At 40.0% G+C, this 23,648-nt stretch overlaps 1 protein-coding gene across 7 annotated transcripts in view; it reads left to right on the top strand.

Moving 5' to 3' along the window:
* Window positions 1-23,648, top strand: part of ANKRD6 (ankyrin repeat domain 6) — a 197,755-nt gene that overhangs the window by 92,238 nt on the left and 81,869 nt on the right. The window contains exon 3 of one of the 7 annotated variants that reach the window (XM_072832064.1): window positions 11,892-11,970. The exons of 5 other annotated variants lie outside the window; for them this stretch is intronic. The gene's annotated coding sequence lies outside the window, so the exon portion shown is untranslated. Of the gene's footprint in view, window positions 1-11,891; window positions 11,971-20,409; window positions 20,613-23,648 lie in introns of those variants that run through there. One more of the 7 variants, XM_072832066.1, reaches the window with a different exon arrangement.

The following is a 23,648-nucleotide window of genomic DNA, read 5'->3' as shown; positions in this document are numbered from 1 at the left end:
AAAGCATGTGCTGTTTCCTCTTGAAAGAGCACTTTCTCAGCCTCAGAGTGTGGAATGTGCTTTGGTGGAATGTTGCTCTGACTGTCCTCTCTGTGGCCCTGGTGAGCAGAAAAAGACATGTCTGGGAATTTTTTAAGGAATGTAGCTGATCCAGTAGGAGTTATATCCAAAAGCTTCTCTGTCAGGCTAACTTGAATTGTTTGTATATATGTGTAATATATAATATATATTTGTGTAATATATACATTGTATTATATGTTTATACATTTTAAAAATACATATTTTAAAAATATATTATAGCACGGAACTGATTAAGCAGAATGAATGCTCTTATATTATGTTGGGAGATCCTTGGGAAGCATGTCAATAGGCTGGTAGATCTTCTCTTTTCTGCTCTAGGCCATGCTACAAACGTGGGCAAGACACTTGCCCTCTTTTCCTTTCATTTAGCTATATGAAAATGAATATGATGGACACAAAGAGACATTTATTTATTGCAGTGTTATTTGTGACAAAAGAATTGGAAACAACCTAAGTGATTATCAATAAGGGAATTGCCTAATAAACTATATTTTCCATAGAATACTATAATAGCAGTTTTTGAAAAAAAGCACATTGCAAATAATACATGTGGCAATTATGCTAAAATATACACACACACTACTATATACTGTTGAAAGAGTATATATATTTGTGCTTCTGTGTGTGTGTGCACTCACAGAAATAATCTGGAAGGGATGACACCAAACTGGGAATATATTTTCCTATAGGAAGGGAATGGGATGGAGAGGAGGGAGGTAATGATCAAGGGGAATTTTGCTTTGTCATATTTTAATTTTATTCTACAATGAGAGTTTAGACATGCATTACTTGTGTGATTAAATTTAAAATAACTTCTAAAGTAATCATGAGGCTGACTATCTTAGTTTGGGCTTCTGTGACAACAACTAAACAATAAACATTTACTTCTTAAAAATTCTGAAGTCTAAGATGAAGTGGCAGTGATTTTTTGGTTTTGGTGAGGACTCTCTTCCTGGCTTATAGACAGCCACCTTCTTGCTGTGTCCTCACATGGCAGAGGGTGGGGAGACTCTAGTCTCTTCCTCTTGTATAAAGGTACTAATCCCATCATGAGAGTACAACCCTCACAATCTCATCCAAACCTAAGTACTTTCCAAAGGCCCTGCTTCCTAATATCACCGTGGGGATTAGGACTTCAATATATGAATCTGGAGAAACGCACGCATTTAGTCTGTGTTGCTAACCTATAAGGTTTTTGAAAATCACCATTCCAGTCAGGTTTGACTTGCCCATGATTCAAGCATCTTCAGAAACATCCTCTCTAAGCTGTCTAAGCTGAGGGAGTGTGGTTTACCTCCACTCAGTTATGCCTGACAACTGAAGGGAGGCAGTGCAGACTGAAGGGTTTTATTTTTTTTTTAAAGCTTTTATTTATTTTAGAGAGAGAGAGTGGGGAAGAGGCAGAGGGAGAGGGAGAGAAACTCCGGCAGACTCCCCACTGAGCATGTAGCACCACACAGAGCTCAGTCTCACCACCCTGAGATCACGACCTGAGCCAAAATCATCAGTCCCTCAACCGACTGAATCACCCAGGTGCCCACTAAAGAGTTTTTAAAAATCTAAGCATATTCTAGATATCTATGTTTGTAATACAAAGGAATAAAAAAACTTTAACAAAATCTAGACTGTTTGTGCTACCCAGAAAACACCGTAAGAGACCTGAGTTTTAAAAGATTAAGAGTTACCCACAAACAAGCTTAATGCTAAGAACCAAGGGTGTCTCAGAGCTATGTGTCTTCTGTGAATCTATCCCTGACTGTGCTAACCATTATCCGTGACCTGGATTATTTGTACATATGTCCTACTATTTTTTTTTAAATGTCTATGGATCAAGAATAAAATACTTGATTTTTCATAGTAGCCTTTGGTCACTGGGCTTTTTTTGACCACTTAAAAAAGTTTAATTAGAAAACATTTAATACATATGAAAATAGAAAGAAAAGCACAATGGACCTATACAAATCACCTAGATTTCATAATTTTCAGAGTATGGCCAATCTTATTTCATCTATACTCCTCTCCTCCAAAACTGGGTTACTTTGGATGAATCATGTTATTTCATCTGTAATTATTTCATTTTGTATATCTAAAACCACTCTTCTAAAGTAAATAACTGCAGCATCTTTATCACACATTCAAAAATTAATCACTCCTTGATATCATAAAATATTCAATAATTACATTTTTCTGTCACATAAAATTTTAAGTTTCTTTTCATGGGAATCCAAGAGAGGCTGTATATAACAATTCACTAAGTCTTTTAAGTCTTTCTTAATCTCTGAGTTTCTCCTCCATCTCTTTTTTATTTTCTGCAGTTTTTTTGTTGATATTGAAAAAAATCAGGTCATTTGTCTTACCGAGTAGTGTTTTTCAGTGTGGTCTGGTGTTGGTTTGTGACAAGCATAGGGTAAATGTTTAGAACTTATTATAGCAATTAGACATTGCTGTAACATCCAGGCTTTTGAGTATTATCAGCAAATGTGGTTTGGACTTAAAATTTTGTGTATGAGGCTGTTCTAATGCTGAAGCTAGAATGATAAAACATTCTAGAGTAATTACGAGCATGAAGAAGCTAGTGTCAGAAAGTCAATAAACCTGCTACTTCCTGCATCACAAATGCCTTGGCTATGAAAATATGTCAGCAGAGGGGTGTCTGGGTGGCTCAGTCAGTTAAGCGTCTGCCTTTGGCTCTGGTCATGATCTTGGGGTCCTGGGACTGAGCCTTGGATTGGGTTCCCTGCTCAGTGGGAAGTCTGCTTCTCCCTCTCCTTCTGCCACTCCCTCCCCCTACTCATATTCCTGTACTCTCTTTCTCTCTCTCTCTCTCTCTTTCTTGCTTTCTCTCAAATAAATAAATAAATAAATAAATCTTTTTAAAAATGTCAGCAGAATTAAACAGTAGGCTTAGTGATATATGAAAAGTTATGAATTTACATAAAGGCTAATCTGTTAAATTTGAGATTATTGTCTTTATTATGTGATAAGTAGAAGCTGATCATGAACAATAGTTATAGTGTACAGATGTATGATGACTTTTGAGGGAAAAGTTCTGTCAAAAGTAGGAACTCTTAGTGTTCCTCAAGATAAGAAGCTAGCTTGATGGCAACTCTTTAAAAATGTGAATTTCTTTTTTTAAAACAAAGATTTTATTTATTTATTCATGAGAGATAGAGAGAGAGAGAGAGAGAGAGAGAGGCAGAGACACCGGCAGAGGGAGAAGCAGGCTCCATCCAGGGAGCCCGATGCAGGACTCTATCCCGGGTCTCCAAGATCACACTCTGGGCTGAAGGTGGCACTAAACTGCCGAGCCACCTGGGCTGCCCTAAAAATATGAATTTCTGTGATATCTTTTGTATTTTAATCATCTTAGTACTCTTGTGCAAAGAAGAAAAGCAATGTGCTTTTCAATGGCAAATAAGATCAAAAGAGAAACAAAAGCTTAGAAGAGCAGAGTTTCAATTGATTGTTATGACGTATTCCATAATTATAACCACTGTCAATGAAGAATATCCACATGTGACTTTCTACATATATAACAAATGATCACTGGATATCTCTTGAATTTTATCAAGCATTTTGAATTTAATTTTCCATCAAAAGAAAATCCATATAGAGGAGATTCATGAATCTGGAAGTCCATTTTTTTCATTGAAAGATAATTTAAATTTAACCATATACAATAAATTACTCAAGTTGGCTACTATAGATTGAAGATAAATTTTGAAAATGCAACTTCTGCTGATTCACTTTATTTTTTATTTGTTTTTTTTAAAAGATTTTTATTTATTTATTCATAGAGACACATAGAGAGAGGCGCAGACACACACAGGCAGAGGGAGAAGCAGGCACCATGCAGAGAGCCTGACGTGGGACTCGATCCTGGGTCTCCAGGATCACTCCCTGGGCCACAGGTGGTGCTAAATTGCTGCGCCACTGGGGCTGCCCTGCTGATTCACTTTAGATAAAAATTAAGAAGTAAATATCTTGAGCTTGCTAAAGTTACTTTAAAATCTGTTCTTCCATTCCTGTAAACACCTCCTTGTGAGACTGTTTTCTCTACTCTGATTATTATTATACATAGAAAAAATTCATATAAATATCCTCAATAAGTAGCGTTTTCCTTAATCCAGTTTAGGTCACACTGGTTAATAGATTTGAAGTAAAAAAAAAAAAAAAAAAGATTTGAAGTAAGCAAATTTAAAAAAAAAGATGATTTATTTATTTATTTATTTATTTATTTATTTATTTATTTATTTATTTGAGGGAGGGAGACAGAGACAGAGAGAGAGAGAGAGAGCATGAACAGAGGGGTGGAACAGAGGGAGAGGAAGAAGCAGACTCCCTGCTGAGCAAGGAGCCAGACTCTGGCTTGATCCCAGGACCCAGAGATCATGACCTGAGCTGAAGGCAGACACTCAGCCAACTGAGCCACTGAGGCGCCCTGAAGCCAGCTGATTCTAAACATTAAAGTTTTTAAATAGTGATATACATAGTGTTCATTCAAAGTGTGTATGTAAGCATTTAATATAAAGAACTGCTACTTTGTTCAAAGCTTTATTTAGCTGTGACTGCAGAATGACAGAAAATTCAGAGTGTAATAGCAATTTTCTATTGTGTATTTGCACATTTTCAATGAATAATGTGCATAGCTTTTCTAATTCTTTTATTTTATGTATTTTTAATCTGTAAATAAAAAATTGGGGCTTGTATTTTGTACGTTAATTTTTTCCATTAATACATTTTTATTATACTTACAAATAAAATTTTAAAAACTGAGAAATAAAAAGGCTAGAAATAAAAAGTCAAGTTAGAAGAAAGCATCCTCATGGTGTCCTTTAACACGTGCCTCTATTCCTCATATTTTCTCTACATTGGTAGTTAGATCTCCTAGAAGCTTGATCAGATTTGGGCTCTTTTTGGAGAGTGAGAGGCACAATTGGTGTTATGTACTTCCAACAGAAGGTATACAATGTCTAGTTGCTGCTGTCTCTCTCTGTAATGTTATTACCTGTTGATTGCCGAGATCCATTAATGCATTAAGCAATGTACAATGATCATATTTCTGTCATTCTTCCTTTATTTATCTCTGTACTTCTGTACTATGAGGTAAACTTTTTCAAAGAGAAACTTCATCTCATTTACTGTTTGATCATCCTGAGGCAGAGGAGGCATGGATAGTACAGGACACAAAATCCTTTTGACACGCTCAGAATCCTTGCTCCTGGTGCTGCTTTTCTAGTGATCTCTTGTCATAGAGAAATAGCTCTCACCAACTGTTTTTTTTTTTAAGTTTGTATTATAATTCCAGTTAGTTAACATGCAGTGTTCTATCAGCTTCAGGCATACAATATAGTGATTCAACACTTCCATATATCACCAGGGCTCATCACAACAAATACACTCCTTAATCCTCATCACCTATTTAACCCATCCCTTTGCCCACTTCCCCTCTGATAACCATTAGTTTGTTCTGTATAATTAGGAGTCTGTTTCTTGCTTTGTCTCTCTTATTTTTTTCCCTTTCCTTGTTTGTTTCTCAGATTCTACATATGAGTGAAATCATATGATATTTGTCTTTTTCTGACAGACTTATTTTACTTAGTGTTGTACTTTCTAGATCCATCCACGTCGTTGTAAATGGCAAGATTTTATTCTTTTGATGGCTGAATAATATTCCATTGTATATATTTACCACGTCCTTTTTACCCATCCAGGGACACTTGGGCTGTTTTCATAATTTGGCTAATGTATATAATGCTGCTATAAATATTGGAGTGCATGTGTCCCTTTGAATTAGAGTTATTGTATTCTTTGGGTAAATATCCAGTGATGCGATTGCTGGATCAGAAGGTAGTTCTATTTTTAACATTTTAAGGAACCTCCATACTATTTTCTACAGTGGCTGCACCAGTTTGCATTCCCATCAACAGTGCATGAGTGTTCCTTTTTCTCCATATCCTTGCTAACACTTGTTGTTTCTTGTGTTGTTGATTTTAGCCATTCTGACAGGTGTGCAGTGATATCTCATTGTAGTTTTGATTTACATTTCCCTGATGATAAATGATGAAGAGTATCTTTTGATGTGTATCTTGGCCTACTGGATGACTTCTTTGGAGAAATGTTTGCTCAAGTCTTTTGCCCAGTTTTTGTTGGATTATTCTTTTTTTTTTTTTTTTTTGAGTATTGAGTTCTATAAGTTCTTTATACATTTTAGATTCTAACCCTTTATCAGATAGTCATTTGCATATATCTTCTCCCATTCAGTAGTTTGCCTTTTAGTTTTGTTGATTGTTTTCTTCTGCACAGAAGCTTTTTATTTTGATGTAGTCCTGATAGTTTATTTTTGCTTTTGTTTTCCTTGCCTCAGGAGACATATCTAAAAAGAAGTTACTATGGCTACTGTCAAAGAAGTTACTGCCTGTGCTCTTTTAGGATTCTTATGTTTTCAGGTCTCATATTTAGGTCTTTAATCCACTTTGAGTTCATTTTTGTATATGGTATAAGAAAGTGGTCCAGTTTCATTCTTTTGTATGTTGCTGTCCAGTTTTCCCAACACCATTTGTTGAAGAGATTATCTTTTTCCCGTTGCATAATCTTACCTGCTTTGTTGAAGATTAATTGACCATATAGGGGAATCCCTGGGTGGCTCAGTGGTTTGGCGCCTGCCTTTGGCCCAGGGCGCGATCCTGGAGTCTCGGGATCGAGTCCCGCATTGGGCTTCCTGCATGGAGCCTGCTTCTCCCTCTGCCTGTGTCTCTGCCTCTCTCTCTCTCTCTGTCTCTCATGAATGAATGAATGCGTGCATAAATATATAAATAAATAAATAAATAAATAAATAAATAACTTTAAAAAAATAATTGACCATATAATTGTGGGCTTATTTCTGGATTTTCTCTTCTGTTCTATTGATCTGTGTGTCTGTTTTTGTGCCAGTACTGTACTGTTTTGATCCCTACAACTTTGTAACGTGACTTGAAGTACAGAATTGTGATACCTCCAACTTTGCTTTTCTTTTTCAAGATTGCTTTGACTAGTCTCGATCTTTTGTGGTTTTATATAAATTTTAAGATTCTTTGTCTCACCAAGTGTTTAATGAGTATCTACTCTGTGCAAAGCACTGTGGAGGCAAGTAAGGTTAAATAAGAATAGGATATGGTTCTTTAACCTTAAGAATTTTTTGTGTGTCATTTTTTGGATCAGCTCTGACACCTAAAATTCTTTAAGGTCATCAGTGTAAGGAATTCAGTGCTAAATCGCTTCATTCCACAACTTTTCCCTATAAAGGTAAAAATGAGCTGCAGTCATTCCTAATTATAGCTTTTAATTTCAACTTCATAAGCTGGTGTCCTTTTTTTCTTCCTCTTTGTCTAACAAATTTGTATTTATACTTGTTAAAAATGGTAACACTGTGGGGAGAATGGGGACTTCGTTTGCCCAAATGAATATTGTTTAACTGTTGAATCTCAAATTGCCAAATATGAATTTGTTCTTGGGCTTTTTATGGTATCTTACATTCAGCTTGTCTGATAATGGACAAAATTCGGGTCACTAAATATCATGGACATGTAAGACTATCAGACATGACAAAAGGCAAATATAATGTGAATGTTCCTTCATACCATCTTGTAAAGGAATATAGACTATCTTTTATCTTTATTTTTTCAGACTGCCAACTATTATTCCAGGAGCAAAATACTGTTTTGCTTTATAAATGTAAGAAAAATAGCATCTATAGGGGGTCTTCCTCTTCTACAGAGAGAGTGTCCTGACTCTTCCACAGGAAACCATTATGAGGGTTTTGCCAGTTTCTAGGTGTATCTATATGAAATAACCACTAGATGCTTTTGTGGACCTACTAGACATGGTGACAACTTTGTCATGTGGAGTCCATAAGCCTCTGCTCCAATTGGAAAACTACCATTTTGGTCCCATAGGATCAGAGTCAGCTTAGACCCATAACCAACATGAAAAATCTGGCATTCCACTTTCCTCAGTGCCAACAATCCTAGTAAGTGGTTCCATGTCCTTTTGTAGAAGGATCAGTGAAACCTTTATTGTATGAGCTTTGTGGTAGTATTGCCGGGTTTTTTCCCAAGAAGACCTTACCTCTTCTCAGTCATTGGCCTGTAAACCTATGAATTACAGCAACTGATATCAACCTTCTGCTCTCAGCTGACTCATTTTTTATACAAGTCAAATAACATCCTGGTCAATTGTCTCCTCATCTTTCCCATGGCCAATCAGCATTGCCATAGATGCCTTCCAAATGGCCAAAACCTCTTGTTTGCCAGTGTGGCCTTGTCGGCAGTTCTTATATTTACATCCACCTAGCCTCTGATGGTTAGTTGTCACAGCCTGGCCTCTGCGATTTTGGAATCTTGTCATTTCCCATTAATTCAGAAGAGCCTTATACTATGGCAGCATCTCCTATAGACAACTCTGGTCAACAGAGAACAGAACCACTGGACTCCTTCATAATGCCCTTTATCCCTTTAGTGATCAGATCTTCCTGGGATCATGTTCAGACAGTGAATGCTTCGGTTCATAATAAATCCAGTCTAGTGCACCCATCTTTTTGCCTTTTGACTCCTCCCTCAACATTCTGCCAAAGCTGTTCCTGCATCCCTATTAGCCTCTGTAGGCCATTACTGTGCCCAGACTTCAAGGAGCCAGGCCAGCTTCAGGTGTCTGTGCCAGATACTAAGCCACAACTTACAAGAGAGTGCTTTTGTGTCAATAAATTCTCATCAGTCTAGCCTGACATTCATCCCATTGACCTTCCCTCACCCATGTGTTCCCTCAGTTCCATCAGTACAGAACAGTGGAAACTGAAAGTCCTTCGCTATGAATCTAGTTCCTGCAAGAGCAGGGACTCTGTTTCCTCACATGGTGCTGAGACCTGACCCTAACTATTGGCTGGGGTGGAAGGATTTTGAAGAAGAGGAGTATCACTTTAGGAAGCAGTTGCCTCAAGTGAGGTCTTTTGGTCTCCGAGCAAGAAGCGGCAACTTTCCTCTATCAAGTAAAAGTTGCTTTAGGGGTTCAAAAGTTCAGGGGGGATTTGGGAGTTCAGAATTCTGGAACTTGTCCACAAAATGTTCCTATGGCAAGTCTCAGGGTGGGTGGCTCCATCTGGGTAAACTTCCTACACCTCTACGTTGTGCCAAGAGATATGCTGAGGGAGTCCCACTCTGTAGTGTCAAAGAAACTGCATCCTCAGGTGAGGTGCTGCGTAGGTCTCTGGTCTGCAGTTCTGGTTGGAGCAGCAGTCGCTTAAAAGGTAAAGTCAAGGGGATCCCTGGATGGCTCAGCGGTTTAGTGCCTGCCTTCCACCCATGGCATGGTCCTGGAGTCCTAGGATCGAGTCCCACATCGGGCTCCCTGCGTGGAGCCTGCTTCTCTCTCTGCCTATGTCTCTGCCTCTCTCATGAATAAATAAATAAAATCTTAAAAAAAAAAAAAAAGGTGAAGTCAAGAGAATGATGAGGTGGTATATACAGGTGCCTGAAACAAGGGGTCTCCACTAGACTTTATTTACAAGAGGAACTCAGAAATACATCATTTAAACCCAGAACTTCCTGTGTGACAGATACATTCACAGGGTTCACAGAGGCCCAGTTCTTCCAAGTGTCTCAAACCCCAAAAGGCATACTAACTCTTGAGGAAAGCAATATTGAACCAGAGTCAAACATGGTTGTCTAATGCCATAATAGCAATAATAATAGTCGTTACTAAAAGCTGGTATCTATGCCATTCTAGATTCATTATCTTATTTCTGTAACATAATGTTTCTATTATCTTATTTAACACTATCTTATTTAATGTTCATCACCATTCTATCACAAATAGATAATATATCCATTTTACAAAGAAGCAGCTGATACTCAGAGAAGTTAAGTAGCTTTTACATAGTAAATTAACCAGTAAGGAGCGGATCCTAAATTTACCTGGTTCCAACTTTAACTTATAAGCTATGTTGACACTCAACAAAGCCATGAAAATTTAAGAGAAGTAATGTATATACTAGCCAAAATTTTATACATATGTAAATAATTTATACATACGTAAATACTTTCTGAGAAAGGAACAGTACAGCAAGCCGATGATGTAAAAACACTGGTAAAAAAGCTGAGGGTCCCCTGGGGCGTGATCCTGTAGTGGGGCTCCCTGCAAGGAGCCTGCTTCTTCCTCTGCCTGTGTCTCTGCCTCTCTCTTTCTGTGTCTCTCATGAATAAATAAATTAAAAAATTAAAAAAAAATTTTTTTCAATTTTTATTTATTTATGATAGTCACACACAGAGAGAGAGAGGCAGAGACATAGGCAGAGGGAGAAGCAGGCTCCATGCACCGGGAGCCCGACGTGGGATTTGATCCCGAGTCTCCAGGATCGCGCCCTGGGCCAAAGGCAGGCGCTAAACCGCTGCGCCACTCAGGGATCCCTAAATAAATAAAATCTTAAAAAAAAAAAAAAAAGCTGAAAGCAGTGTGATGATTTTTAAAAATTACATCAAACTATAGTTAGGAAAAGGTAAAAGCAAAAAAAAAAAAAAAAACTAGTAGAAGGAAGCTCTTCTTCTGTAGGATCTTACTGTGATTGATGTTCACAAGAGGAGCAGTCCCAAAGACCATTAAAGGGATACCCCCTGCAGTCAGTCTTTCTTCAGTTCTTGGTAATTCTAGAATAAATTTTGAACTGTCACCCCTGAAATATTACTTTCAAGGAAAATACTGTTTATGGAGTACTGTTTATGGAGTACTGTTGACATTGCTAAAACCATTAACTAGAAAGATCCTATTACAACTATTATTTGAGGGATTAAATATGATGTGTGCCAGCAACAAACTGAGGCAGGTGTAGGGGGCAGCGGTTGTTCTGGCAAGAGGTGAATCTTGGAGATGGTATTTGAGGGGTGGCATCCTACTCAGCTGATTCTCAGCCAACAAGGACTTCCTGGCAGCAACTGCCTGACAGCTTATCCTTAGGAACTCTGGAGACAACTCTTGCATCCCTGTTATTCTGCTTGTTGATATGTCATCCTTTATGGCAGGATTTCCCCCCTTTTGACTGAACAGCAAACCTCACTTGTGTAACTCCTTATATATTATATATATCAGTTATGTCCCTTAGTGGGTTTGATAGAAATAATTGATGAGTGTATCCGGGGGATGTCAAAAGGTGCATTTGCTAGGAGCCAGTTTCTACTATTTCTGCAAACATTAGCATCATTAGTAGGCACTTTCTATGTGTGATCATTGTGACAAAAAGTATCATCTTGAGTATCCTAGTTGCCATTTGAGATCATTGTTTTATCTCCATTTTACAGAGGAGGAGACTGCAGCTCAGAGGGCTTAAATGGCTTGTCCACAGCATCATGCATGTAGCAGCTGGAGTCAAGTCCATGGCTGTTTTATGTCAGTGCCCTGGTCTGAACTTGACATTTAAAAAAATGGAGATAAACTTCATATATCATAGAACTCATCCTTTTGAAGTATACAATTTAGTGGTATTTTCTATATCCACAAGGTTGTGTAGTCATTACCTATTCCAGAACATTTCTATCACCCCAAAAAGAAAACCCATACCCATTAGTAGTCATTCCCCATTCTCTTTCCCTGTGCCCCCTGCCAGTCACCAATGTACTTCCTGTCTCTATGGATTTGTCTATTCTGGATATTTTATATAAATGCAAGTATATAATGTGTGATCTTTTATGTCTGGCTTTGTTTACTTAGTTTAATGTTTTTCAAGGTCCATCCGTGTTATATAGGATATATCAGTTCATTCCTTATTTTATTTTATTTTTTTTTAGAGAGAGAATGTGTCTGCAAGCAGTGAGGGAAGAAGGGCAGAGGGAGAGGGGGAGAACGAATCTTAAGCTGACTCACATGGTAGGTCTATGACTTAATTGGATGTTTACCTGAGAAAACTCTGGAATCTTTTTCGAATATGAAAGTAAAATAAGGTAGTTTCTGTGGCAATGCTTTAGAAGACTATCATAGTATGGAAAAGCAGGCTCCTGGAGGGGATTTTTCCTTTGGAGCTTTGTTAAGTGTTTTTGTAAAACTGTCCAGTGACTTGAAGTGCTTTGTAAAGCAATGTGATCCTGATTCTTAGTGTGTGGGCCAGGGAGCACATGATTTACAGAATAATAATTATGCTTCCATTTCCATTTCCATTTCTCGTCTTTGGAATACATCCAACTACTTTTTAAGACTAATTTGATAAAAACAAGTCATGAACTAATGAAATACTGTTCTTGGTGTCCTCTTCTTTCCATCCATTGGGCATTTGCTGTGGGCCCAGTGGGTGGAGTGAGTTTCTTCTTGGTGGAAGGAGCAAGGCAGCTGTCCGGGGGTCAGCATTGTCTGCCAGTAATTTTTCAGTTAATTATATTCAGGCAGTGATAGTTCTTTTGCTCTGTAACATATTTATAAAAAATAACAAAAGCAAACTAAAGATTTGTTCCTCTTACATGATTTTTTGAAGGCATAGACTGTCTCTAAGAGTGGTAAGGAATAGACAAACCCAGTGCCCCTCATTCCTGCCTGGGACTCTCATGTGCTTTATATGATTCACATAGATTGATAGGATACATGTGATTGTGAGAAATATGCATAGAAACATATGCTGAATTTGAATATACATATGCATGCCTATGACCCTAAAATTCTACTCCTAGATAGACTTGGCATATGTGTCTTCACCAAAAACTATGCATGTAAGAATATTCAAAGCCACACTGTTTTGAGTACATGAAATATAAAACTACCCAAAAGCCTATCAATAGAATGGATAAATGAATTGTGGCGTATTCATACAATGGAACACTACGTAGCCATGAGAATGAATAGAGTACAGTATGGATGAATTTCACAAATGTGAAATGAAAGAAGCCAAACAGAAAAGGATACATTCTATTTGATTCCATTCACATAAAATTCAAAAATCGGCGAAACTAATCCATGTTGTTAAAAATCAGGAGAGTGGTTACTCCTGGGGGGTGAAAGTAGAATTAGATGTGCATGAGGGGGCTTCAGGGATACTGGTGATTGATTTTTGTTGATTAAGGTGCTGGATACATGGGTCCGTTCTGTTTCTGAAAGTTCAGATGTCCCAGCAACATTTTACTTTAGTATTAAAACTAGAGGGACACCTGGGTGGCCCAGCGGTTGAGCGTCTGCTTCAGCTCAGGTCTTGATCCCGGGGTCCTGGGATCGAATCCTGCTTCGGGCTCCCCACAGGGTGCCTGCTTCTCCCTCTGCCTGTGTCTGCCTCTCTCTCTGTCTCTCATGAATAAACAAATAAATCTTTTTAAAAAAATCAAATAAAATATTGCTAAACATTTTGCTAAACCTGATACAGACTGTAGAATTATAAGACATATATTCTATCACAAGGAGTCCCTGCACTGATTTAACCAATACCCAGTGAACAGAGATTGAGCTGGGTCGAATATTTCTAGCTGGGGGAGGGGCGGGAATTGGAAGGGATTGCCTTTTTTTTTTTTTTTTTTTAATTTATTTATGATAGTCACACAGAGAGAAAGAGAGGCAGAGACGCAGGCAGAGGGAGAAGCAGGCTCCATGCACCAGGAGCCCGACGTGGGATTCGATCCCGGGTCTCCAGGATCGCGCCCTGGGCCAAAGGCAGGCGCTAAACCGCTGCGCCACCCAGGGATCCCAGGGATTGCCCTTGAGTGTGCTCCCCACCTCTTCTTCTCAGTAGCTGCATCCTAGCTGTGGTACGCTCATGGTCTTTTCATGTTGTCCTTCCTCCTGCAGTCCTCCCTCTCTCCCCTTTCTCCTTCGTTTTTCTCTCTTGCCCTCTTCCCAGCGTGCTCTTTGTTTGGACATTGGGCTAAATGATCATCAAAGAGGCAATCTGCCTGAAGGTGGAGAACACATGGAACTGTTTGGGGGAGCAACCCCCTCTCCCCCAAGGAAGGGCTAGAGTGGGTCTGTGGATTCTTCATAGGGACTGAATCCCAAAGAAGATCGGTGGAAACCTGGGAACAAAAGCTTCACCTATCATAGCGAATCCAGACCTACCCTTTGATGAAGAGAAGCACAGCTTCAGTCCCTGAGAAAAGTATCAGAAGAGGGAGGGCACAGGCTTCACCTGGGACTCTTACCCAGAGGGTCTCATGCTTTGTAATTTCTCAAGTTGACCCTGTCTCCTGAAGACTGGTGAAGCTCAACTAATTAAATATATTTTCATCATGGAAATAATTTGACCATGATAATAATGAGAAATTCCTAAGAGACCTGACTATTTTAAGATTGTTTAAAACTCTTGGGGACAGATATCTCTGGGGCTAATTCTGGGCGTGTAATAAGCAATTCAAGGTTGGTGTCATTTCTGTTCTTGCTGCCTTCATTGTAAGAACCTCTTTTCCTTGTAAAGATGTGGCCAAATTTTAATTTCAAATAATGGACCATAACTGATGCTGATGACAATTGGGCATGTTTGTCATGTGATGCAATTATTAGTAGCAAAAGAATTTAGACCAGATTTGCTATGGTTAATCTATGACTGAAACTTAAAATATGAACAATAACCAGTTTGAGAGAAAGTCTGAGCTGGGAAATAACCAGGGGTAGGAAGAGACTGAATGTGAGGAGAGTTGACTTCAGGTGGAACATTCCACGGAAGCTTGCCCTCCACCTAATGAATAGATCCTCACCTTCCTGGGATGCAGAGTCCACGAGGTCAGAGGCCATCTTTCCAAGCATGCACATGTCTGATTGTCGGTGTGTGATGGCCCGAGTATGGGGAGAGGCTGCAAAGCCTCCCTGATGGCCAGCTCCATTTGAAGTCCTAATTCCCCTCCTCTGTTGGGAACACTTGATCCTAGCAAAGGTCTGTGCTGAAGCCAAACGCTGTGTCATGCTGTGTATTGAGTAAGGCCAAGGGACCAAGCTCTCCTTGGGGCAGCCACTGGGAACTGTAAAGAAGAGGTAGAAGGAGGATTAAATGATGGAAAGAGTTTGGAAATCTAATTGGAGAATTTAGCCTCTGGTTGACGTTATTCATGTGCACACACAAACACACACACGCACAATATTTCCTGAGTGCTTACTCTGTGCCAGGTGCTATGCTAAGTGCTTGTCATCTACTCCCACAGGTAATTCTTTCAGCTTTCTGATGCAGCCAGTAGCTACTATTATTATCCCCATTTTACAGATGAGGACATTAAGGCCCAAGAAAGTTATATAGCCTGCCCAGAGTCATGTAGCACACTCTGTGGGTGGAGTGTTTAAGTAACCTTCTTCTTCCCTTGCTTCTATCCACTTCTACCTCAGCCAGTCTTAAAAGGGAATTGAGATGAGAAATCCACGTGTGTATAGTCTTCTGCAAACACTGGTGTGGAAACAGTTGATTATTGGAAGTCTCTTTTTGTAGGTGATGCACAATATTACTATTGCATCACATCTAACCCAGTCGTGCTTGCTGAAAGTTGCAGATTTTGAAAGAGCTATTATTACAGGGGATCCCTGGGTGGCTCAGCAGTTTAGTGCCTGCCTTTGGCCCAGGGCGTCGTGGTCCTGGAGTCTTGGGATCAAGTCCCATGTCGGGCTCCCTGCATGGAGCCTGCTTCTCCCTCTGCCTGTGTCTCTCTGCCTTTCTCTCTCTCTCTCTCTGTCTCTCATAAATAAATAAATAAATAAATAAATAAATAAATAAATAATCTTTAAAAAAAAAGGAAGAGCTATTACAGAAAGTCATGTGGATTAGGGGAAACAGGAGTTGGGAAGGAGAGGTGGTATCTATTTCAGTATCAGATGGATATAATGTTAATACTTCATCAACTGTACAATTGATCAAATTAGGATCACTCCTATGAAAACTGAGTCCAGCAGACTTAAAAACAATAATTTCTGGAAGATTAGATAGCAGACGTTGATAAGTAAAAGCAATTAGTGTGCATGTTGGGGGAATTTGAGTGGTCCTGCAAGGGTCATGGGCTTGCTGACCAAGAGACCTCCTCCAGCTTTGAGAGAAGGCCTCTGTTCTCTGAGGAATATAGTGGAAGAAATAATGCTGTAATTATAGTGGCAGGTCCCTGCGATGTTTACTTCTGAGTAGACACTCCTGTTAATCCCAGACTTCCTTTTACCGTATTTGAAACTAGGTCTATGGGCTTGCATTCAGACACTTAATTCTTGGCTGGCAGAGCAACTTTATGGTTGAGACTTGTGTGTGTATGTGTGTGCACACACACACACTGTGATACAGAATTGGGAACTGAAAGTCTAATGTGGCTCTCTTTCAGTTCAGCAGTGTTTCCTGCAAGTGCTTCCCTACTGTGCTAGCTCCTTCTTGAAAGAATGAGTGAAGGACATTATGGAGGAGTATGTAGTCAGTAGACACTTAGCCCCCGGAACCTGACTACCCCTCAGACAGTAGCAAGGGACCGTTTGGTTACAACAGCACTGTAAATGTTGACGTGACATAGTAGAGTCCTGGCTCTTGGCCAGGAGAGAGTGGGCGAGTGACTTTGAAAAGGAAGCACAACTTGTGATTGTAAGTGACCCCGACAGGTAATTGACAAAGAGTTATTGAACATCCATTATGTATAAGCATTTGTGTTATTTTCCTGTGGCTGCTGTAACAAATCACCATAAACTCGATGGCTTAAAACAATAGGGAGTTATTCTCTCACATTCTGGAGGCCAGAAATCTGAAATCAAGATGTCAGCTGGGCTGTACTCCCTGTGGAAGCTCTAGGGGATAATTCTTCCTTTCCTCATCTGGCCTCTGATGGCTCTAGGTGGCATGTGTCCTCATCACTCTAATCTCTGCCTTTAGGGTCACATGGCCTCCTTTTTTTCTGTTTTAAGAGTCCCTCTGCTTCTCTTCTAAGGTTTCACATGATTGCATTTAGAACTCACCCAGATAATCCAGGATAACCATCTCTTCTCAGGATCCTTAACATAATATATCTTCTTAAAAAAATATTTTATTATTTATTCATGAGAGACACAGAGAGAGAGAGAGGCAGAGACACAGGCAGAGGGAGAAGCAGGCTCCATGCAGGGAGCCCGACGTGGGACTCGATCCTGGGTCTCCAGGATCACGCCCTGGGCCAAAGGTGACGCTTAACCACTGAGCCACGCTGGCTGCCCCATTAATATATCTTTTGTTATATAACTTAGCACTCAGGCTCTGGGATTAGGACACGGACATATCTTTTAGGGGGGCCACTATTCAACTCACCACAGCATTCAATGATTTATTTGGATAGATGGAAAAATTAGAGCATTGACTTGCTCATAGGAGTCTATGATCCAGTTGTATAAGCATAGATGTGTTTATTTATTCAGCAAGTATTTACTGTTCATACGTCATGTACCAGGCTGTGTGATTGCATTGGATTTACAGAAAGGGATGAGACACAGCTCCTCTACTGGAGAAGCTGACTCTAGAGCAAAGACATCGTAAACAAGGGTACCCCTAAAGAATTTCAGTTTCATGTGGTCTAGTGTTTGTATGGATGTATTCAAATAATCACAATCCAAAGACCAAAAATAATTTTTAAAAAATAGTAATCATTAACTTGTTCCTTTTTAAAAAATTAAGGGAAACTCAATTCATAAACTCCCAGTAACAATTTTCATATCCCTTTTCCTCCCCCTAATTCTCTCATATTCCACAGTGTTCAGAAGCCAATTGTTTGCCGCCACCCTCCAGAAACTCTTTTAAACTCTTTTTCCTTCCTCCATCCTGCATGGCACTTCTTTTCTCTCTCTCCCAGCTCTTTGTTAAACAGAGTAGCTTGGCCTCCCTTGACAAGTCAACCTTCTCCTTTCCCCTCTCTGCTGACTGTCCTGTAATTCTGCATCCTAAAGTCCAGAAACCTCTCTGGCTGGGACAGTGTCCTTAGAAGAGTAGCTGAATGGAGTAGGCTTTTTAATCAGAAGGTAGGAGGAGAGGCCAAGAAAACTGACATCACACAATTGCAGTCCAGTTTGGTAAATACTTACAGTGAGATTTAAAAGTTACATTATTTTATATTAGCCTCTATTAATGTTTGCAACAACCCAATGGGTAAAAACTGCTATCCTTTCTATTTTACACATGAGGAAATGAACTTAGATTTATTAAATACGTTGTCCAAAATAAGTAGTCAAGTCGGATTTGAGCCTAGGCTACCTGGGATTTGGGCCTTGGGAACCTGGAATATAGAGTAGCATTGGAAGAATCTTCTGTGAGAAGGAAACCTTGAATCCGGTTTGAAGGATAAGAAAGAGTTTGGAAAAGATCTAAAGAGTATCGTAAGCAAAAATGGCAGGACGGTGCTTTATTTTTTTAAATTTTTATTTATTTGTGATAGTCACACACACACACAGAGAGAGAGAGAGAGGCAGAGACACAGGCAGAGGGAGAAGCAGGCTCCATGCACCGGGAGCCCGACACGGGATTCGATCTTGGGTCTCCAGGATCGCGCCCTGGGCCAAAGGCAGGCGCCGAACCACTGCGCCACCCAGGGATCCTGGGACGGTGCTTTTCAGGTTCTGAATACCTGTGTGGTGAAGCCAGGGTGCAGAATGGGCGGGTGGGAAATCGAGGTAACACCAGGCCATGTGTGGACTTGTGTCTCATGGACTTTGTTCTGGGGGAACCCGAGTCACTGAGGGTTATTAGAAAAGGGGAAGCATGATCACATTTGCTGTGAAAAGAGCATTCTAAGAGTGATGATATATATTGAGGTGGAGGAGGAAATGGGCAGGACTTGAGACCAGGAGAGTACCATGGGAGATAGCTTCTGCATGCCAACTTCTCTCCTGATTAGCAGTCTCTATAGCCCCCATATGGTCTGGTCATAGAATGCTCTTTGACCAGAAGCACAAAGGATGAGAGGTCCATAGACACAGGCAAAATAGTTGGCACCAAAGACCAGACTATTGCCTGGCAAATAGGCAGTGTTAATGACTCCTCCAGCATTGCAGCTCATCTGTCTGCAATTTCAGTCTTTGCCATCCTGAAATGAATTAGAGAAGTTTCCCATTACTCCCTTTCTTCTACACACAGAAGGGAGAACTTATCCCTTACTTGCTCAGTGATCTTCTAAGGCCCAGTCAGAGGAGAATTTAACACTGTTGGCTCAATGGCTCTCTTTCCTGAGGGTCAAGTTTAGTAAATCCTGACAACAATCTGGGCAGGTTATATTGATTTCTACAAAGTTAGCTTTTATTGAAGATATATTTTGAGCCAAAGTATACTCACTGTCAGAATCCTGAACATTAGTCTGGCCTACTTTTCCCTTGGTAAAAACTCATTTGCAGCAGCAGATTCCATTACACAAGCTGAAAAGTACTTCACCTTTCTTATCCCAGTTTCCAAGTTTAGATAATCACAGGCAGAATTTCAAGAAATATCATTAGCATGCAGTTGGAGATCACTGTGATAGTTCAGGTAAGAAATGACGACTTCCTAAATCAAAGCAAGTGGCAATGCAGCTAGAGAAGAGAGGATAGATCAAGGAACATTTAAGCAACAACCATACAGCCATGCTTATATTTACTGAGCACTGTCTATGTGCCAGGCATTATATAGTGCGTGTATTATCTCATTCAATCTTTGCAACAACCCAGTGAGGTAAGAACTGTTATTCTGTTTTATACGTGAGAAAACAGGCTTAGAGTCATTAGAAATTTACCCAAAGAAATTTACCCAGAGCTGGGATTTGAGCCCAGCAAACTGATCTCAAAAGTCTCATATTTTTTAAAGATTTATTTACTTTATATGAGAGAGACAGAACACGAGTGAGAGGAGCAGAAGGAAAGGAGAGAGATCCCAAGCAGTACTCTATGCTGAGCATGAAGCCAGCCGCAGGGCTTGATCTTATGACCCTGAGATCACATCCTGAGCTGAAACCAAGAGCTGTCACTTAACTGATGGCACCACCCAGGCACCCCTCAAAACTCAGGCACCCCTCAAAACTCTCATTTTTAATCTCTGTGTATTACTGTCTCAAATCAGGAGGATTTGGTAATTTATGGAATGTGGGAGCACGGGAAGGAGAATTAGAGGAACGGGAGGAGTGTTCCAGATTAGGGAAACAGGCAGATAGATGAAAGATGGAGCTGGTCACCAAAATGGGGATGGAGGAAAAGGAATGGGTTTGAAAAAAGGATGATGATTTGGTGTGACTATGTTGATAGGGGACATCCAAGTAAGATGTCTTTAAATGGTTGAGTGCTTAAAATATGGAGCTTCAGAGAAAGTGATTGAGGCTAAAGAAGTCTGTATCTAGGCAGCAGAGGAGCATGTGGGCAGCAACAGCAGGGGGTGGGGAGGTGGGTAACTGAGATTTTCTAGAGAAGAAGATGAGCAGAGAAGGCAATCAGAGATAGAATCTCAGGGACCTGCATTTGGGGACCCGTGAATGAAGAGCCCTTGAATGAGAGAAAAATAGTTCAAGGGATGGTAGGAGAACAAGAAGAGACTGGGTCACAGACACCAAAGGAGAAGGAAGTGTGATGAAGGGATGATAGCAGTGCCTAATGCAACAGAGAAATCATATAAGGTAAGAACTGAAAGTTACCATTCCATTTGGCAATTAGGTCAATGCAAAATCAGCTGGTGGGAATGCAAAACGTTAATAGCCAATTTGGAAGACAGTATAGCAGTTTCTTATAAAGCTAAACATTTTCCTAGCATATGATTTACTAGTGGTATTCCTTAGTATTTACCAAATGAGATTTAAAAAAAAGAGAAGTGTGACACACAAAAACCACATCAATGGTTTGTTTATAGCAGCTTTATTCATAATTGCTAAAACTTGAAAGCAATGAAAAGGTCCTTTAATAGATGAATGGATAAACTGGTACATCTGTAGAACGGAATATGATTTAATGATAACAAAAGTGAGTTATCAAGCCATGAAAAGACTTGGAGAAACCTTAAGTGCATATTACTAAGTGAAAGAAGCCAAGCGTAAAGGTTATATACTATATGATTCCCACTATATGACGTTGTGAGAAAGGGAAAACTATGAGATAGTATTGAGTTCAGTGGCTGCCAGAAGTTGAGGGAAGAGAGGGATAAATAGGTAGAGCATTAGGCCAGTGAAACTATTCTGTATGGTACTATAGTGGTGTATACACCTCATTATACCTTTGTCCAAACCCATGGAACTATACACACAAAGAAGAAACCCTAGTGCAAACCATGACCTTTAATTAGTAATAATGTAACAATATTGACTCATCAGTTATAAAACATTTTTCACACCAATGCAGAATGTTAATAATAGGGGAAACTGGCAGGGGGCTTTGGGGGGGGGGTACATGGAAACCCTTTGTACTTTCTGGTCAGTTTTCTGTAAACCTGAAACTGATCTAAAAAATAAGATCTATTGACTAAAACAAAAAGAGGAAAGGAAGGAATAAAAGAATAAACAAATGAAGAAAGAGAAAGAAAGCCATGTGTATACAATCTTGAAAGTATAACGTGAACCTATAATTATAATAAATCTAATTCTTAGAAATCTTGAAGTCTACATTGAGTCAAAATAGGACTAGTTTCTCTTCTGTTTACCAACTTCTAGAGCTGCCCATCACAAATGCAAGATATAAACCAAACTTTGGCATGATATGAACATTTTTTCACAGCTCAACTTTGCAGCATGATCTCTGGGTCATCACCCACATATTATGAGCTTCAGCTGCAACAGTCTCTTGCTTGTCTTTACCACTCATGATGTGTACTTGAAGACTACTCTGCCTTTTTGCTCTTGCTGTTTCTTCTACCTATTTCTTCTCCCCTTCTCTAGCTAACAAAATCCTACACATCCTCCACCACCCATCCCACACCTTCCCTTCTCTGTGAGAACTTTGTTGATTCCTTTTTTCACCTCTAACACACTAATCAAGAAAGATCCCTTCCCCGGCTTCTATACTTCTTTGTGCCCATCTCTTCCATAAGTGCATAGTATAGTACAATATCAACAACAATAGATTAGTGAGAAAATTGGAGTGGAAAGAAGACTGATAAAAGCAGATTTAAAAAGTAGGTGGGAGAAATGTATGGATAGAAGGTAAACTATTGTGTGGGGATTGGTCTTGTAATTTGGCATTGCTTGTTTTGGTTTGTCTTTAGCATTTGTGGTTTACCCAACTGGGATTGAGGGTAGCAAGAAAATTCTGGAGTGGCTGTGGCGCTGTCCAATGCTTGCAATGCTGATGGACCTGTGGCACTGGGTAGGATCTGTCTCAAGATCGGTAATTCTTCTCTCCCAGGAGCCTTGGTCCTCTGTTTTGGGGATGGGGGGAGAGAGAATGACTATATCCATTTATTATCTCTCAGAGGTTCAGGAGCCATAGCCTGCCTCATCTGTGGGGGAAAGAGAAAAAGGTTTGCTGACTTGGTTGACACTTCCTCTTTTTCTCATGGGATCCACAGGCTCCTGAAGATGAGTTAATGACTAGAAAAAGCAATTAGTTATTAGTTTTTCTTTTTTTTTTTTTTTAACTAAAACAGTTGACAATTTTATTTTCACATTTCACAATACAAATGAAAATTGCCTTTTTTTTTTTTTTTTTTTTTTTTGTCCCACTATTCCCCTGCAGAAACTATTCTCTCTTTGATAGGAAGGGGAAGCAAGTCTTCCTTGTCATGCTGTTAGAAAACACCCAGAGTCACAGCACCATGATCTCCTGGTGAAGTAGAACAAGTAGTATAAAATGAATATAAAGAGGTTCCGGTCTCTCCTTATCTGTCTGGTCGAGTCATTCCTGGCCGAGTGGGTACCATCATGGGACGAGCAGGAGGTCTCATCATTGGGGGCCCAGGCATCATTGGCATATGGCCTCCCATAGGTGGCCTCATTCCAGGAGCAGGTCCCACTGGCATCATCCCAGGAGGAGGAGGGCCCATCATTGGCATCATGGGAGGGCCCCCCATATGGGGGGCTGGCATCATACCAGGGCGAGGAGGACCCGTTGTTTTGTCGATCAGGCTCTGAGCCTGCTCTTCCATCCATTTCTGATAGTAGTCTTTCACATTCTTTGTGTTTCCTACCACTGCAGTGTGTCTTTCTCACAGATGGAGAGTCATGGGTGAGGTATGTGTCACAGTAGTCACAATAAAACTTAGGCATGTTGCTCTGCAGGCTGTTGGCCACTCTGTCCCGCGCTGCCCCAGTTATTAGTTTTTCTATCATCCATTTAACAGATATTAAAAGCTAACTATTCCAGGAACCATCCCAGGCACTGGAATACAAGATAACCAAAACAGGGTTCCTGTCCTCAAGGAATTTCATCTAAGCAAGATCAGCCTTGAGCCCATGCCAGCAATTACACTGAGAAGGGAGCTGTCTTAGTTCAGGCTACCAGAACAAGATACATAGACTGAGTGGCTTAAGTAATAGAAATTTATTTTCTCATAGTCCTCAAGGCTGGAAGTCCAAGATCGGGGTCCAGCAGGGTTTGGTTTTTGGTAAGCACTTCCTTCCTGGCTTGCAGGTGGCCACTTTCTTGCTAGGTCTTCATATGGCCTTTCCTCTGAGAATGTGTGTGGGTGGTAGTTGTAAGAGTGTGATGAGAGGGAATAGGGGGATGGA

The sequence above is a fragment of the Canis lupus genome, chromosome 7, assembly GCF_048164855.1.
Source record: "Canis lupus baileyi chromosome 7, mCanLup2.hap1, whole genome shotgun sequence".
NCBI lineage: Eukaryota > Metazoa > Chordata > Mammalia > Carnivora > Canidae > Canis > Canis lupus.
Note: the sequence above shows the minus strand (reverse complement) of the source record. Positions and strands in the feature narration are given on the sequence as shown.